Source organism: Phyllobates terribilis, unplaced genomic scaffold, assembly GCF_046119375.1.
Source record: "Phyllobates terribilis strain yellow unplaced genomic scaffold, ASM4611937v1 Scaffold_416__1_contigs__length_1633014, whole genome shotgun sequence".
NCBI lineage: Eukaryota > Metazoa > Chordata > Amphibia > Anura > Dendrobatidae > Phyllobates > Phyllobates terribilis.
The window spans coordinates 651,078-665,973 of NW_027363176.1; the positions used below are offsets into that span (position 1 = coordinate 651,078).

Genomic DNA, 14,896 nt, shown 5'->3' on the forward strand with positions numbered 1-14,896 from the left:
AAAAGGGAGAGCTAGAAAGATAGCATTGCATCACATTACATGGCAATGCAATGCACAGTTGCTGAAGTTGAACCAAAATGAGCTTGTAATCTGGCTTCTGCAACTTTGAACATGAAAAATCCAATGAGGAGAAGAAAAGCAAAGCCAAAGAGTCCATCCCAAAATCCGACAAACAAGCAAAATGAACAAAAAACATTGAATTCAATTCTTTCTGATTTTAGAAACTGCATTAAAGAAGGGGTGCACCGGTCCTGGAGATACTGCAATACCAGGTCAATGCGTGGAGTGGACAGAGCAAGCTCTTTTTCCATCTCCCTGTTCTAAAAATCCATTTAATATATGGTCCCCAGATAGGGGACGTATCAGATATTAAACTGATAAGAACAGATACTACACTTGATCTTAGCCAAAAGGCCGAGAAGCGATAACCAGAATTGGTTTCAAACTACGGAGCCACCCAAGGATCCTGAAAAGTCCATTTGTGGAGATGAGCTCCTGGACTCCCGTTAAGAAGACATGTTGTCAACCTCTAGATCCCTTACATGCCTGCACTTTTCGGCTTGCTGCTGCTGCAATCCACGCGTTTTAGATCTGCATAACTCCACCTCTTTAAACACAGCACCTTCACCCCCTGCTGTTCCCACCCGCCTCAACACCGTTGGAAGGGAGGAGAACCAATTAAGGCGGGGGGTGGGGTGGAACGAGCAGCTGTCTACCCTTAGCAGGAGGGCTCCTGATTACATACCTCTCCTGCTGCTGCTGCTGCTGGCTGTCCAGCAGCAGACTGAAGGTGGCTGCTGCTGTGCACAGGTATATAAAGGCTCAGAGCCTATTATGACACGCGCAGCCAGCGTTCCATTGCCACATTCCATCTACTGCAGGCAGGATACCTGGCTGGCTGAATGTCGCTGAGAAGCTCACAGAGACCGCCATAAGCAACAGTTTAACAGAATGCCACAGACTAATCAACCAAACTTTTTGGGTTGGGTTCTCTTTTATAGTCTGCAGGCATTAAATGAAAGAAGTCAGTGTTCCAGCAGAAGGAGACAACGTTTCAGAAAAGGCATTGTAGCAAACCAAAAAAGAAATTTTAAGCGCAGCAGAGTAACCAGCGCACATACCTGTTAGCTCAGGTGAGTTTAAAAGGCTGCTGTTGATAACAAGGGCATTTGCTAAATAGATGGTGTGTGTGCAACAATATACTGAAAGGTCAATTATATTGTGCAGCTTATCTCACCACCTGTAGTTATTTAGGTGAAAGCTCCAAAATGCTTGCCTAATATGTCTGTTTATCCAAAAGGAAGTAAAAAGGGAGAGCTAGAAAGATAGCATTGCATCACATTACATGGCAATGCAATGCACAGTTGCTGAAGTTGAACCAAAATGAGCTTGTAATCTGGCTTCTGCAACTTTGAACATGAAAAATCCAATGAGGAGAAGAAAAGCAAAGCCAAAGAGTCCATCCCAAAATCCGACAAACAAGCAAAATGAACAAAAAACATTGAATTCAATTCTTTCTGATTTTAGAAACTGCATTATAGAAGGGGTGCACCGGTCCTGGAGATACTGCAATACCAGGTCAATGCGTGGAGTGGACAGAGCAAGCTCTTTTTCCATCTCCCTGTTCTAAAAATCCATTTAATATATGGTCCCCAGATAGGGGACGTATCAGATATTAAACTGATAAGAACAGATACTACACTTGATCTTAGCCAAAAGGCCGAGAAGCGATAACCAGAATTGGTTTCAAACTACGGAGCCACCCAAGGATCCTGAAAAGTCCATTTGTGGAGATGAGCTCCTGGACTCCCGTTAAGAAGACATGTTGTCAACCTCTAGATCCCTTACATGCCTGCACTTTTCGGCTTGCTGCTGCTGCAATCCACGCGTTTTAGATCTGCATAACTCCACCTCTTTAAACACAGCACCTTCACCCCCTGCTGTTCCCACCCGCCTCAACACCGTTGGAAGGGAGGAGAACCAATTAAGGCGGGGGGTGGGGTGGAACGAGCAGCTGTCTACCCTTAGCAGGAGGGCTCCTGATTACATACCTCTCCTGCTGCTGCTGCTGCTGGCTGTCCAGCAGCAGACTGAAGGTGGCTGCTGCTGTGCACAGGTATATAAAGGCTCAGAGCCTATTATGACACGCGCAGCCAGCGTTCCATTGCCACATTCCATCTACTGCAGGCAGGATACCTGGCTGGCTGAATGTCGCTGAGAAGCTCACAGAGACCGCCATAAGCAACAGTTTAACAGAATGCCACAGACTAATCAACCAAACTTTTTGGGTTGGGTTCTCTTTTATAGTCTGCAGGCATTAAATGAAAGAAGTCAGTGTTCCAGCAGAAGGAGACAACGTTTCAGAAAAGGCATTGTAGCAAACCAAAAAAGAAATTTTAAGTGCAGCAGAGTAACCAGCGCACATACCTGTTAGCTCAGGTGAGTTTAAAAGGCTGCTGTTGATAACAAGGGCATTTGCTAAATAGATGGTGTGTGTGCAACAATATACTGAAAGGTCAATTATATTGTGCAGCTTATCTCACCACCTGTAGTTATTTAGGTGAAAGCTCCAAAATGCTTGCCTAATATGTCTGTTTATCCAAAAGGAAGTAAAAAGGGAGAGCTAGAAAGATAGCATTGCATCACATTACATGGCAATGCAATGCACAGTTGCTGAAGTTGAACCAAAATGAGCTTGTAATCTGGCTTCTGCAACTTTGAACATGAAAAATCCAATGAGGAGAAGAAAAGCAAAGCCAAAGAGTCCATCCCAAAATCCGACAAACAAGCAAAATGAACAAAAAACATTGAATTCAATTCTTTCTGATTTTAGAAACTGCATTAAAGAAGGGGTGCACCGGTCCTGGAGATACTGCAATACCAGGTCAATGCGTGGAGTGGACAGAGCAAGCTCTTTTTCCATCTCCCTGTTCTAAAAATCCATTTAATATATGGTCCCCAGATAGGGGACGTATCAGATATTAAACTGATAAGAACAGATACTACACTTGATCTTAGCCAAAAGGCCGAGAAGCGATAACCAGAATTGGTTTCAAACTACGGAGCCACCCAAGGATCCTGAAAAGTCCATTTGTGGAGATGAGCTCCTGGACTCCCGTTAAGAAGACATGTTGTCAACCTCTAGATCCCTTACATGCCTGCACTTTTCGGCTTGCTGCTGCTGCAATCCACGCGTTTTAGATCTGCATAACTCCACCTCTTTAAACACAGCACCTTCACCCCCTGCTGTTCCCACCCGCCTCAACACCGTTGGAAGGGAGGAGAACCAATTAAGGCGGGGGGTGGGGTGGAACGAGCAGCTGTCTACCCTTAGCAGGAGGGCTCCTGATTACATACCTCTCCTGCTGCTGCTGCTGCTGGCTGTCCAGCAGCAGACTGAAGGTGGCTGCTGCTGTGCACAGGTATATAAAGGCTCAGAGCCTATTATGACACGCGCAGCCAGCGTTCCATTGCCACATTCCATCTACTGCAGGCAGGATACCTGGCTGGCTGAATGTCGCTGAGAAGCTCACAGAGACCGCCATAAGCAACAGTTTAACAGAATGCCACAGACTAATCAACCAAACTTTTTGGGTTGGGTTCTCTTTTATAGTCTGCAGGCATTAAATGAAAGAAGTCAGTGTTCCAGCAGAAGGAGACAACGTTTCAGAAAAGGCATTGTAGCAAACCAAAAAAGAAATTTTAAGCGCAGCAGAGTAACCAGCGCACATACCTGTTAGCTCAGGTGAGTTTAAAAGGCTGCTGTTGATAACAAGGGCATTTGCTAAATAGATGGTGTGTGTGCAACAATATACTGAAAGGTCAATTATATTGTGCAGCTTATCTCACCACCTGTAGTTATTTAGGTGAAAGCTCCAAAATGCTTGCCTAATATGTCTGTTTATCCAAAAGGAAGTAAAAAGGGAGAGCTAGAAAGATAGCATTGCATCACATTACATGGCAATGCAATGCACAGTTGCTGAAGTTGAACCAAAATGAGCTTGTAATCTGGCTTCTGCAACTTTGAACATGAAAAATCCAATGAGGAGAAGAAAAGCAAAGCCAAAGAGTCCATCCCAAAATCCGACAAACAAGCAAAATGAACAAAAAACATTGAATTCAATTCTTTCTGATTTTAGAAACTGCATTAAAGAAGGGGTGCACCGGTCCTGGAGATACTGCAATACCAGGTCAATGCGTGGAGTGGACAGAGCAAGCTCTTTTTCCATCTCCCTGTTCTAAAAATCCATTTAATATATGGTCCCCAGATAGGGGACGTATCAGATATTAAACTGATAAGAACAGATACTACACTTGATCTTAGCCAAAAGGCCGAGAAGCGATAACCAGAATTGGTTTCAAACTACGGAGCCACCCAAGGATCCTGAAAAGTCCATTTGTGGAGATGAGCTCCTGGACTCCCGTTAAGAAGACATGTTGTCAACCTCTAGATCCCTTACATGCCTGCACTTTTCGGCTTGCTGCTGCTGCAATCCACGCGTTTTAGATCTGCATAACTCCACCTCTTTAAACACAGCACCTTCACCCCCTGCTGTTCCCACCCGCCTCAACACCGTTGGAAGGGAGGAGAACCAATTAAGGCGGGGGGTGGGGTGGAACGAGCAGCTGTCTACCCTTAGCAGGAGGGCTCCTGATTACATACCTCTCCTGCTGCTGCTGCTGCTGGCTGTCCAGCAGCAGACTGAAGGTGGCTGCTGCTGTGCACAGGTATATAAAGGCTCAGAGCCTATTATGACACGCGCAGCCAGCGTTCCATTGCCACATTCCATCTACTGCAGGCAGGATACCTGGCTGGCTGAATGTCGCTGAGAAGCTCACAGAGACCGCCATAAGCAACAGTTTAACAGAATGCCACAGACTAATCAACCAAACTTTTTGGGTTGGGTTCTCTTTTATAGTCTGCAGGCATTAAATGAAAGAAGTCAGTGTTCCAGCAGAAGGAGACAACGTTTCAGAAAAGGCATTGTAGCAAACCAAAAAAGAAATTTTAAGCGCAGCAGAGTAACCAGCGCACATACCTGTTAGCTCAGGTGAGTTTAAAAGGCTGCTGTTGATAACAAGGGCATTTGCTAAATAGATGGTGTGTGTGCAACAATATACTGAAAGGTCAATTATATTGTGCAGCTTATCTCACCACCTGTAGTTATTTAGGTGAAAGCTCCAAAATGCTTGCCTAATATGTCTGTTTATCCAAAAGGAAGTAAAAAGGGAGAGCTAGAAAGATAGCATTGCATCACATTACATGGCAATGCAATGCACAGTTGCTGAAGTTGAACCAAAATGAGCTTGTAATCTGGCTTCTGCAACTTTGAACATGAAAAATCCAATGAGGAGAAGAAAAGCAAAGCCAAAGAGTCCATCCCAAAATCCGACAAACAAGCAAAATGAACAAAAAACATTGAATTCAATTCTTTCTGATTTTAGAAACTGCATTAAAGAAGGGGTGCACCGGTCCTGGAGATACTGCAATACCAGGTCAATGCGTGGAGTGGACAGAGCAAGCTCTTTTTCCATCTCCCTGTTCTAAAAATCCATTTAATATATGGTCCCCAGATAGGGGACGTATCAGATATTAAACTGATAAGAACAGATACTACACTTGATCTTAGCCAAAAGGCCGAGAAGCGATAACCAGAATTGGTTTCAAACTACGGAGCCACCCAAGGATCCTGAAAAGTCCATTTGTGGAGATGAGCTCCTGGACTCCCGTTAAGAAGACATGTTGTCAACCTCTAGATCCCTTACATGCCTGCACTTTTCGGCTTGCTGCTGCTGCAATCCACGCGTTTTAGATCTGCATAACTCCACCTCTTTAAACACAGCACCTTCACCCCCTGCTGTTCCCACCCGCCTCAACACCGTTGGAAGGGAGGAGAACCAATTAAGGCGGGGGGTGGGGTGGAACGAGCAGCTGTCTACCCTTAGCAGGAGGGCTCCTGATTACATACCTCTCCTGCTGCTGCTGCTGCTGGCTGTCCAGCAGCAGACTGAAGGTGGCTGCTGCTGTGCACAGGTATATAAAGGCTCAGAGCCTATTATGACACGCGCAGCCAGCGTTCCATTGCCACATTCCATCTACTGCAGGCAGGATACCTGGCTGGCTGAATGTCGCTGAGAAGCTCACAGAGACCGCCATAAGCAACAGTTTAACAGAATGCCACAGACTAATCAACCAAACTTTTTGGGTTGGGTTCTCTTTTATAGTCTGCAGGCATTAAATGAAAGAAGTCAGTGTTCCAGCAGAAGGAGACAACGTTTCAGAAAAGGCATTGTAGCAAACCAAAAAAGAAATTTTAAGCGCAGCAGAGTAACCAGCGCACATACCTGTTAGCTCAGGTGAGTTTAAAAGGCTGCTGTTGATAACAAGGGCATTTGCTAAATAGATGGTGTGTGTGCAACAATATACTGAAAGGTCAATTATATTGTGCAGCTTATCTCACCACCTGTAGTTATTTAGGTGAAAGCTCCAAAATGCTTGCCTAATATGTCTGTTTATCCAAAAGGAAGTAAAAAGGGAGAGCTAGAAAGATAGCATTGCATCACATTACATGGCAATGCAATGCACAGTTGCTGAAGTTGAACCAAAATGAGCTTGTAATCTGGCTTCTGCAACTTTGAACATGAAAAATCCAATGAGGAGAAGAAAAGCAAAGCCAAAGAGTCCATCCCAAAATCCGACAAACAAGCAAAATGAACAAAAAACATTGAATTCAATTCTTTCTGATTTTAGAAACTGCATTAAAGAAGGGGTGCACCGGTCCTGGAGATACTGCAATACCAGGTCAATGCGTGGAGTGGACAGAGCAAGCTCTTTTTCCATCTCCCTGTTCTAAAAATCCATTTAATATATGGTCCCCAGATAGGGGACGTATCAGATATTAAACTGATAAGAACAGATTTTTTTTTTTTTCGAAAGCCCGAATTCGTGTACAAAACCCGAGTGCGCTTAAAAAAGTGACAAGTGCCACAAAAAAAGTGCACTAGGATGCTGGTCTTCTTGAAACCCTCTCCAAAAGGAGAAGAGTCCCCCAAACCATTCCCCGTCCCTCCGAGCCAGAAGGCCACAGCGAGGAACAGGGACAAATAGCCACCTCCAGCCGGAGCCAGAGGCGACCCAATCTTACCCCCAGCACCTGCCCGAGTTCTCACCCGAGCAAGGCACTGGGAGCCAAAGACTGTGCTCCCCTCCCGGAAGAGGGGAGCCAACAACCCTCTCCTCCAGAAAGAGGAGAGCCAGGGGGGTTCAGGGGGGAGCGGAACCTGATGGCCACACACTCCCCCCCCCTAGACCTGCCAAGAGAGGAACCCGTAAGGGAACCGCATCCCGACAAAATCCTAGTAAGGACGTGGACACACGTGAAAAAGTGGACACACAGTGACAAAAAAATTAAATAAATAGTGAAGGTTTCACAGTATAATACTGCCCGGACCTTCGACCGGGAATTGAAAAATTCCCCATCCTAAGGCCAGAAGGCCCGGAATAAGGGTGTGTGTGAAGAAAGAAATATTGAAGTGCTAGTGCAAATGTGCCATAAACTCAAGTGGGGTTCCCAATCCCAGTGAGTTGAGGCACCCCAGGGTCACCACTCCTGGGGCACTTCACACTTCGGGCTTTCGATCTTCCCCGGCCCAATGGCGTCGATCCTGGGGGGCCATGCTTTCCACCAGATGACTATATTAGCCACCTGGCGTACTAACAAGCGCCTAAACCCCAGTGTGCATAATGTATCAATCTACTAAGGCGGCCAACATCCAAAACCGCCTTTTCGAAAGATACTACACTTGATCTTAGCCAAAAGGCCGAGAAGCGATAACCAGAATTGGTTTCAAACTACGGAGCCACCCAAGGATCCTGAAAAGTCCATTTGTGGAGATGAGCTCCTGGACTCCCGTTAAGAAGACATGTTGTCAACCTCTAGATCCCTTACATGCCTGCACTTTTCGGCTTGCTGCTGCTGCAATCCACGCGTTTTAGATCTGCATAACTCCACCTCTTTAAACACAGCACCTTCACCCCCTGCTGTTCCCACCCGCCTCAACACCGTTGGAAGGGAGGAGAACCAATTAAGGCGGGGGGTGGGGTGGAACGAGCAGCTGTCTACCCTTAGCAGGAGGGCTCCTGATTACATACCTCTCCTGCTGCTGCTGCTGCTGGCTGTCCAGCAGCAGACTGAAGGTGGCTGCTGCTGTGCACAGGTATATAAAGGCTCAGAGCCTATTATGACACGCGCAGCCAGCGTTCCATTGCCACATTCCATCTACTGCAGGCAGGATACCTGGCTGGCTGAATGTCGCTGAGAAGCTCACAGAGACCGCCATAAGCAACAGTTTAACAGAATGCCACAGACTAATCAACCAAACTTTTTGGGTTGGGTTCTCTTTTATAGTCTGCAGGCATTAAATGAAAGAAGTCAGTGTTCCAGCAGAAGGAGACAACGTTTCAGAAAAGGCATTGTAGCAAACCAAAAAAGAAATTTTAAGCGCAGCAGAGTAACCAGCGCACATACCTGTTAGCTCAGGTGAGTTTAAAAGGCTGCTGTTGATAACAAGGGCATTTGCTAAATAGATGGTGTGTGTGCAACAATATACTGAAAGGTCAATTATATTGTGCAGCTTATCTCACCACCTGTAGTTATTTAGGTGAAAGCTCCAAAATGCTTGCCTAATATGTCTGTTTATCCAAAAGGAAGTAAAAAGGGAGAGCTAGAAAGATAGCATTGCATCACATTACATGGCAATGCAATGCACAGTTGCTGAAGTTGAACCAAAATGAGCTTGTAATCTGGCTTCTGCAACTTTGAACATGAAAAATCCAATGAGGAGAAGAAAAGCAAAGCCAAAGAGTCCATCCCAAAATCCGACAAACAAGCAAAATGAACAAAAAACATTGAATTCAATTCTTTCTGATTTTAGAAACTGCATTAAAGAAGGGGTGCACCGGTCCTGGAGATACTGCAATACCAGGTCAATGCGTGGAGTGGACAGAGCAAGCTCTTTTTCCATCTCCCTGTTCTAAAAATCCATTTAATATATGGTCCCCAGATAGGGGACGTATCAGATATTAAACTGATAAGAACAGATACTACACTTGATCTTAGCCAAAAGGCCGAGAAGCGATAACCAGAATTGGTTTCAAACTACGGAGCCACCCAAGGATCCTGAAAAGTCCATTTGTGGAGATGAGCTCCTGGACTCCCGTTAAGAAGACATGTTGTCAACCTCTAGATCCCTTACATGCCTGCACTTTTCGGCTTGCTGCTGCTGCAATCCACGCGTTTTAGATCTGCATAACTCCACCTCTTTAAACACAGCACCTTCACCCCCTGCTGTTCCCACCCGCCTCAACACCGTTGGAAGGGAGGAGAACCAATTAAGGTGGGGGGTGGGGTGGAACGAGCAGCTGTCTACCCTTAGCAGGAGGGCTCCTGATTACATACCTCTCCTGCTGCTGCTGCTGCTGGCTGTCCAGCAGCAGACTGAAGGTGGCTGCTGCTGTGCACAGGTATATAAAGGCTCAGAGCCTATTATGACACGCGCAGCCAGCGTTCCATTGCCACATTCCATCTACTGCAGGCAGGATACCTGGCTGGCTGAATGTCGCTGAGAAGCTCACAGAGACCGCCATAAGCAACAGTTTAACAGAATGCCACAGACTAATCAACCAAACTTTTTGGGTTGGGTTCTCTTTTATAGTCTGCAGGCATTAAATGAAAGAAGTCAGTGTTCCAGCAGAAGGAGACAACGTTTCAGAAAAGGCATTGTAGCAAACCAAAAAAGAAATTTTAAGCGCAGCAGAGTAACCAGCGCACATACCTGTTAGCTCAGGTGAGTTTAAAAGGCTGCTGTTGATAACAAGGGCATTTGCTAAATAGATGGTGTGTGTGCAACAATATACTGAAAGGTCAATTATATTGTGCAGCTTATCTCACCACCTGTAGTTATTTAGGTGAAAGCTCCAAAATGCTTGCCTAATATGTCTGTTTATCCAAAAGGAAGTAAAAAGGGAGAGCTAGAAAGATAGCATTGCATCACATTACATGGCAATGCAATGCACAGTTGCTGAAGTTGAACCAAAATGAGCTTGTAATCTGGCTTCTGCAACTTTGAACATGAAAAATCCAATGAGGAGAAGAAAAGCAAAGCCAAAGAGTCCATCCCAAAATCCGACAAACAAGCAAAATGAACAAAAAACATTGAATTCAATTCTTTCTGATTTTAGAAACTGCATTAAAGAAGGGGTGCACCGGTCCTGGAGATACTGCAATACCAGGTCAATGCGTGGAGTGGACAGAGCAAGCTCTTTTTCCATCTCCCTGTTCTAAAAATCCATTTAATATATGGTCCCCAGATAGGGGACGTATCAGATATTAAACTGATAAGAACAGATACTACACTTGATCTTAGCCAAAAGGCCGAGAAGCGATAACCAGAATTGGTTTCAAACTACGGAGCCACCCAAGGATCCTGAAAAGTCCATTTGTGGAGATGAGCTCCTGGACTCCCGTTAAGAAGACATGTTGTCAACCTCTAGATCCCTTACATGCCTGCACTTTTCGGCTTGCTGCTGCTGCAATCCACGCGTTTTAGATCTGCATAACTCCACCTCTTTAAACACAGCACCTTCACCCCCTGCTGTTCCCACCCGCCTCAACACCGTTGGAAGGGAGGAGAACCAATTAAGGTGGGGGGTGGGGTGGAACGAGCAGCTGTCTACCCTTAGCAGGAGGGCTCCTGATTACATACCTCTCCTGCTGCTGCTGCTGCTGGCTGTCCAGCAGCAGACTGAAGGTGGCTGCTGCTGTGCACAGGTATATAAAGGCTCAGAGCCTATTATGACACGCGCAGCCAGCGTTCCATTGCCACATTCCATCTACTGCAGGCAGGATACCTGGCTGGCTGAATGTCGCTGAGAAGCTCACAGAGACCGCCATAAGCAACAGTTTAACAGAATGCCACAGACTAATCAACCAAACTTTTTGGGTTGGGTTCTCTTTTATAGTCTGCAGGCATTAAATGAAAGAAGTCAGTGTTCCAGCAGAAGGAGACAACGTTTCAGAAAAGGCATTGTAGCAAACCAAAAAAGAAATTTTAAGCGCAGCAGAGTAACCAGCGCACATACCTGTTAGCTCAGGTGAGTTTAAAAGGCTGCTGTTGATAACAAGGGCATTTGCTAAATAGATGGTGTGTGTGCAACAATATACTGAAAGGTCAATTATATTGTGCAGCTTATCTCACCACCTGTAGTTATTTAGGTGAAAGCTCCAAAATGCTTGCCTAATATGTCTGTTTATCCAAAAGGAAGTAAAAAGGGAGAGCTAGAAAGATAGCATTGCATCACATTACATGGCAATGCAATGCACAGTTGCTGAAGTTGAACCAAAATGAGCTTGTAATCTGGCTTCTGCAACTTTGAACATGAAAAATCCAATGAGGAGAAGAAAAGCAAAGCCAAAGAGTCCATCCCAAAATCCGACAAACAAGCAAAATGAACAAAAAACATTGAATTCAATTCTTTCTGATTTTAGAAACTGCATTAAAGAAGGGGTGCACCGGTCCTGGAGATACTGCAATACCAGGTCAATGCGTGGAGTGGACAGAGCAAGCTCTTTTTCCATCTCCCTGTTCTAAAAATCCATTTAATATATGGTCCCCAGATAGGGGACGTATCAGATATTAAACTGATAAGAACAGATACTACACTTGATCTTAGCCAAAAGGCCGAGAAGCGATAACCAGAATTGGTTTCAAACTACGGAGCCACCCAAGGATCCTGAAAAGTCCATTTGTGGAGATGAGCTCCTGGACTCCCGTTAAGAAGACATGTTGTCAACCTCTAGATCCCTTACATGCCTGCACTTTTCGGCTTGCTGCTGCTGCAATCCACGCGTTTTAGATCTGCATAACTCCACCTCTTTAAACACAGCACCTTCACCCCCTGCTGTTCCCACCCGCCTCAACACCGTTGGAAGGGAGGAGAACCAATTAAGGCGGGGGGTGGGGTGGAACGAGCAGCTGTCTACCCTTAGCAGGAGGGCTCCTGATTACATACCTCTCCTGCTGCTGCTGCTGCTGGCTGTCCAGCAGCAGACTGAAGGTGGCTGCTGCTGTGCACAGGTATATAAAGGCTCAGAGCCTATTATGACACGCGCAGCCAGCGTTCCATTGCCACATTCCATCTACTGCAGGCAGGATACCTGGCTGGCTGAATGTCGCTGAGAAGCTCACAGAGACCGCCATAAGCAACAGTTTAACAGAATGCCACAGACTAATCAACCAAACTTTTTGGGTTGGGTTCTCTTTTATAGTCTGCAGGCATTAAATGAAAGAAGTCAGTGTTCCAGCAGAAGGAGACAACGTTTCAGAAAAGGCATTGTAGCAAACCAAAAAAGAAATTTTAAGCGCAGCAGAGTAACCAGCGCACATACCTGTTAGCTCAGGTGAGTTTAAAAGGCTGCTGTTGATAACAAGGGCATTTGCTAAATAGATGGTGTGTGTGCAACAATATACTGAAAGGTCAATTATATTGTGCAGCTTATCTCACCACCTGTAGTTATTTAGGTGAAAGCTCCAAAATGCTTGCCTAATATGTCTGTTTATCCAAAAGGAAGTAAAAAGGGAGAGCTAGAAAGATAGCATTGCATCACATTACATGGCAATGCAATGCACAGTTGCTGAAGTTGAACCAAAATGAGCTTGTAATCTGGCTTCTGCAACTTTGAACATGAAAAATCCAATGAGGAGAAGAAAAGCAAAGCCAAAGAGTCCATCCCAAAATCCGACAAACAAGCAAAATGAACAAAAAACATTGAATTCAATTCTTTCTGATTTTAGAAACTGCATTAAAGAAGGGGTGCACCGGTCCTGGAGATACTGCAATACCAGGTCAATGCGTGGAGTGGACAGAGCAAGCTCTTTTTCCATCTCCCTGTTCTAAAAATCCATTTAATATATGGTCCCCAGATAGGGGACGTATCAGATATTAAACTGATAAGAACAGATACTACACTTGATCTTAGCCAAAAGGCCGAGAAGCGATAACCAGGATTGGTTTCAAACTACGGAGCCACCCAAGGATCCTGAAAAGTCCATTTGTGGAGATGAGCTCCTGGACTCCCGTTAAGAAGACATGTTGTCAACCTCTAGATCCCTTACATGCCTGCACTTTTCGGCTTGCTGCTGCTGCAATCCACGCGTTTTAGATCTGCATAACTCCACCTCTTTAAACACAGCACCTTCACCCCCTGCTGTTCCCACCCGCCTCAACACCGTTGGAAGGGAGGAGAACCAATTAAGGCGGGGGGTGGGGTGGAACGAGCAGCTGTCTACCCTTAGCAGGAGGGCTCCTGATTACATACCTCTCCTGCTGCTGCTGCTGGCTGTCCAGCAGCAGACTGAAGGTGGCTGCTGCTGTGCACAGGTATATAAAGGCTCAGAGCCTATTATGACATGCGCAGCCAGCGTTCCATTGCCACATTCCATCTACTGCAGGCAGGATACCTGGCTGGCTGAATGTCGCTGAGAAGCTCACAGAGACCGCCATAAGCAACAGTTTAACAGAATGCCACAGACTAATCAACCAAACTTTTTGGGTTGGGTTCTCTTTTATAGTCTGCAGGCATTAAATGAAAGAAGTCAGTGTTCCAGCAGAAGGAGACAACGTTTCAGAAAAGGCATTGTAGCAAACCAAAAAAGAAATTTTAAGCGCAGCAGAGTAACCAGCGCACATACCTGTTAGCTCAGGTGAGTTTAAAAGGCTGCTGTTGATAACAAGGGCATTTGCTAAATAGATGGTGTGTGTGCAACAATATACTGAAAGGTCAATTATATTGTGCAGCTTATCTCACCACCTGTAGTTATTTAGGTGAAAGCTCCAAAATGCTTGCCTAATATGTCTGTTTATCCAAAAGGAAGTAAAAAGGGAGAGCTAGAAAGATAGCATTGCATCACATTACATGGCAATGCAATGCACAGTTGCTGAAGTTGAACCAAAATGAGCTTGTAATCTGGCTTCTGCAACTTTGAACATGAAAAATCCAATGAGGAGAAGAAAAGCAAAGCCAAAGAGTCCATCCCAAAATCCGACAAACAAGCAAAATGAACAAAAAACATTGAATTCAATTCTTTCTGATTTTAGAAACTGCATTAAAGAAGGGGTGCACCGGTCCTGGAGATACTGCAATACCAGGTCAATGCGTGGAGTGGACAGAGCAAGCTCTTTTTCCATCTCCCTGTTCTAAAAATCCATTTAATATATGGTCCCCAGATAGGGGACGTATCAGATATTAAACTGATAAGAACAGATACTACACTTGATCTTAGCCAAAAGGCCGAGAAGCGATAACCAGAATTGGTTTCAAACCACGGAGCCACCCAAGGATCCTGAAAAGTCCATTTGTGGAGATGAGCTCCTGGACTCCCGTTAAGAAGACATGTTGTCAACCTCTAGATCCCTTACATGCCTGCACTTTTCGGCTTGCTGCTGCTGCAATCCACGCGTTTTAGATCTGCATAACTCCACCTCTTTAAACACAGCACCTTCACCCCCTGCTGTTCCCACCCGCCTCAACACCGTTGGAAGGGAGGAGAACCAATTAAGGCGGGGGGTGGGGTGGAACGAGCAGCTGTCTACCCTTAGCAGGAGGGCTCCTGATTACATACCTCTCCTGCTGCTGCTGCTGCTGGCTGTCCAGCAGCAGACTGAAGGTGGCTGCTGCTGTGCACAGGTATATAAAGGCTCAGAGCCTATTATGACACGCGCAGCCAGCGTTCCATTGCCACATTCCATCTACTGCAGGCAGGATACCTGGCTGGCTGAATGTCGCTGAGAAGCTCACAGAGACCGCCATAAGCAACAGTTTAACAGAATGCCACAGAC

At 45.5% G+C, this 14,896-nt stretch overlaps 11 non-coding genes and 1 pseudogene across 11 annotated transcripts; all 12 read right to left on the minus strand.

Annotated features, from left to right (window-relative positions):
- Positions 1-235: 235 nt before the first annotated feature.
- LOC141227517 (U2 spliceosomal RNA) lies at positions 236-426 on the minus strand. Its single transcript, XR_012294509.1, has one exon. It is a non-coding gene; the product is annotated as a U2 spliceosomal RNA (small nuclear RNA).
- A 1,115-nt stretch (positions 427-1,541) lies between these two features.
- Positions 1,542-1,732, minus strand: LOC141227518 (U2 spliceosomal RNA). Its single transcript, XR_012294510.1, has one exon. It is a non-coding gene; the product is annotated as a U2 spliceosomal RNA (small nuclear RNA).
- Positions 1,733-2,847: 1,115 nt separating this feature from the next.
- LOC141227519 (U2 spliceosomal RNA) lies at positions 2,848-3,038 on the minus strand. Its single transcript, XR_012294511.1, has one exon. It is a non-coding gene; the product is annotated as a U2 spliceosomal RNA (small nuclear RNA).
- Positions 3,039-4,153: 1,115 nt separating this feature from the next.
- Positions 4,154-4,344, minus strand: LOC141227520 (U2 spliceosomal RNA). Its single transcript, XR_012294512.1, has one exon. It is a non-coding gene; the product is annotated as a U2 spliceosomal RNA (small nuclear RNA).
- Positions 4,345-5,459: 1,115 nt separating this feature from the next.
- Positions 5,460-5,650, minus strand: LOC141227521 (U2 spliceosomal RNA). Its single transcript, XR_012294513.1, has one exon. It is a non-coding gene; the product is annotated as a U2 spliceosomal RNA (small nuclear RNA).
- Positions 5,651-6,765: 1,115 nt separating this feature from the next.
- On the minus strand, positions 6,766-6,948 carry LOC141227182 (U2 spliceosomal RNA). Its single transcript, XR_012294279.1, has one exon. It is a non-coding gene; the product is annotated as a U2 spliceosomal RNA (small nuclear RNA).
- Positions 6,949-7,741: 793 nt separating this feature from the next.
- LOC141227327 (U2 spliceosomal RNA) lies at positions 7,742-7,833 on the minus strand (annotated as a pseudogene).
- A 1,115-nt stretch (positions 7,834-8,948) lies between these two features.
- Positions 8,949-9,139, minus strand: LOC141227522 (U2 spliceosomal RNA). The gene has a single exon (XR_012294514.1). It is a non-coding gene; the product is annotated as a U2 spliceosomal RNA (small nuclear RNA).
- Positions 9,140-10,254: 1,115 nt separating this feature from the next.
- On the minus strand, positions 10,255-10,445 carry LOC141227523 (U2 spliceosomal RNA). The gene has a single exon (XR_012294515.1). It is a non-coding gene; the product is annotated as a U2 spliceosomal RNA (small nuclear RNA).
- Positions 10,446-11,560: 1,115 nt separating this feature from the next.
- Positions 11,561-11,751, minus strand: LOC141227524 (U2 spliceosomal RNA). Its single transcript, XR_012294516.1, has one exon. It is a non-coding gene; the product is annotated as a U2 spliceosomal RNA (small nuclear RNA).
- Positions 11,752-12,866: 1,115 nt separating this feature from the next.
- LOC141227526 (U2 spliceosomal RNA) lies at positions 12,867-13,057 on the minus strand. Its single transcript, XR_012294518.1, has one exon. It is a non-coding gene; the product is annotated as a U2 spliceosomal RNA (small nuclear RNA).
- Positions 13,058-14,169: 1,112 nt separating this feature from the next.
- Positions 14,170-14,360, minus strand: LOC141227527 (U2 spliceosomal RNA). The gene has a single exon (XR_012294519.1). It is a non-coding gene; the product is annotated as a U2 spliceosomal RNA (small nuclear RNA).
- Between the last annotated feature and the right edge of the window lie 536 nt (positions 14,361-14,896).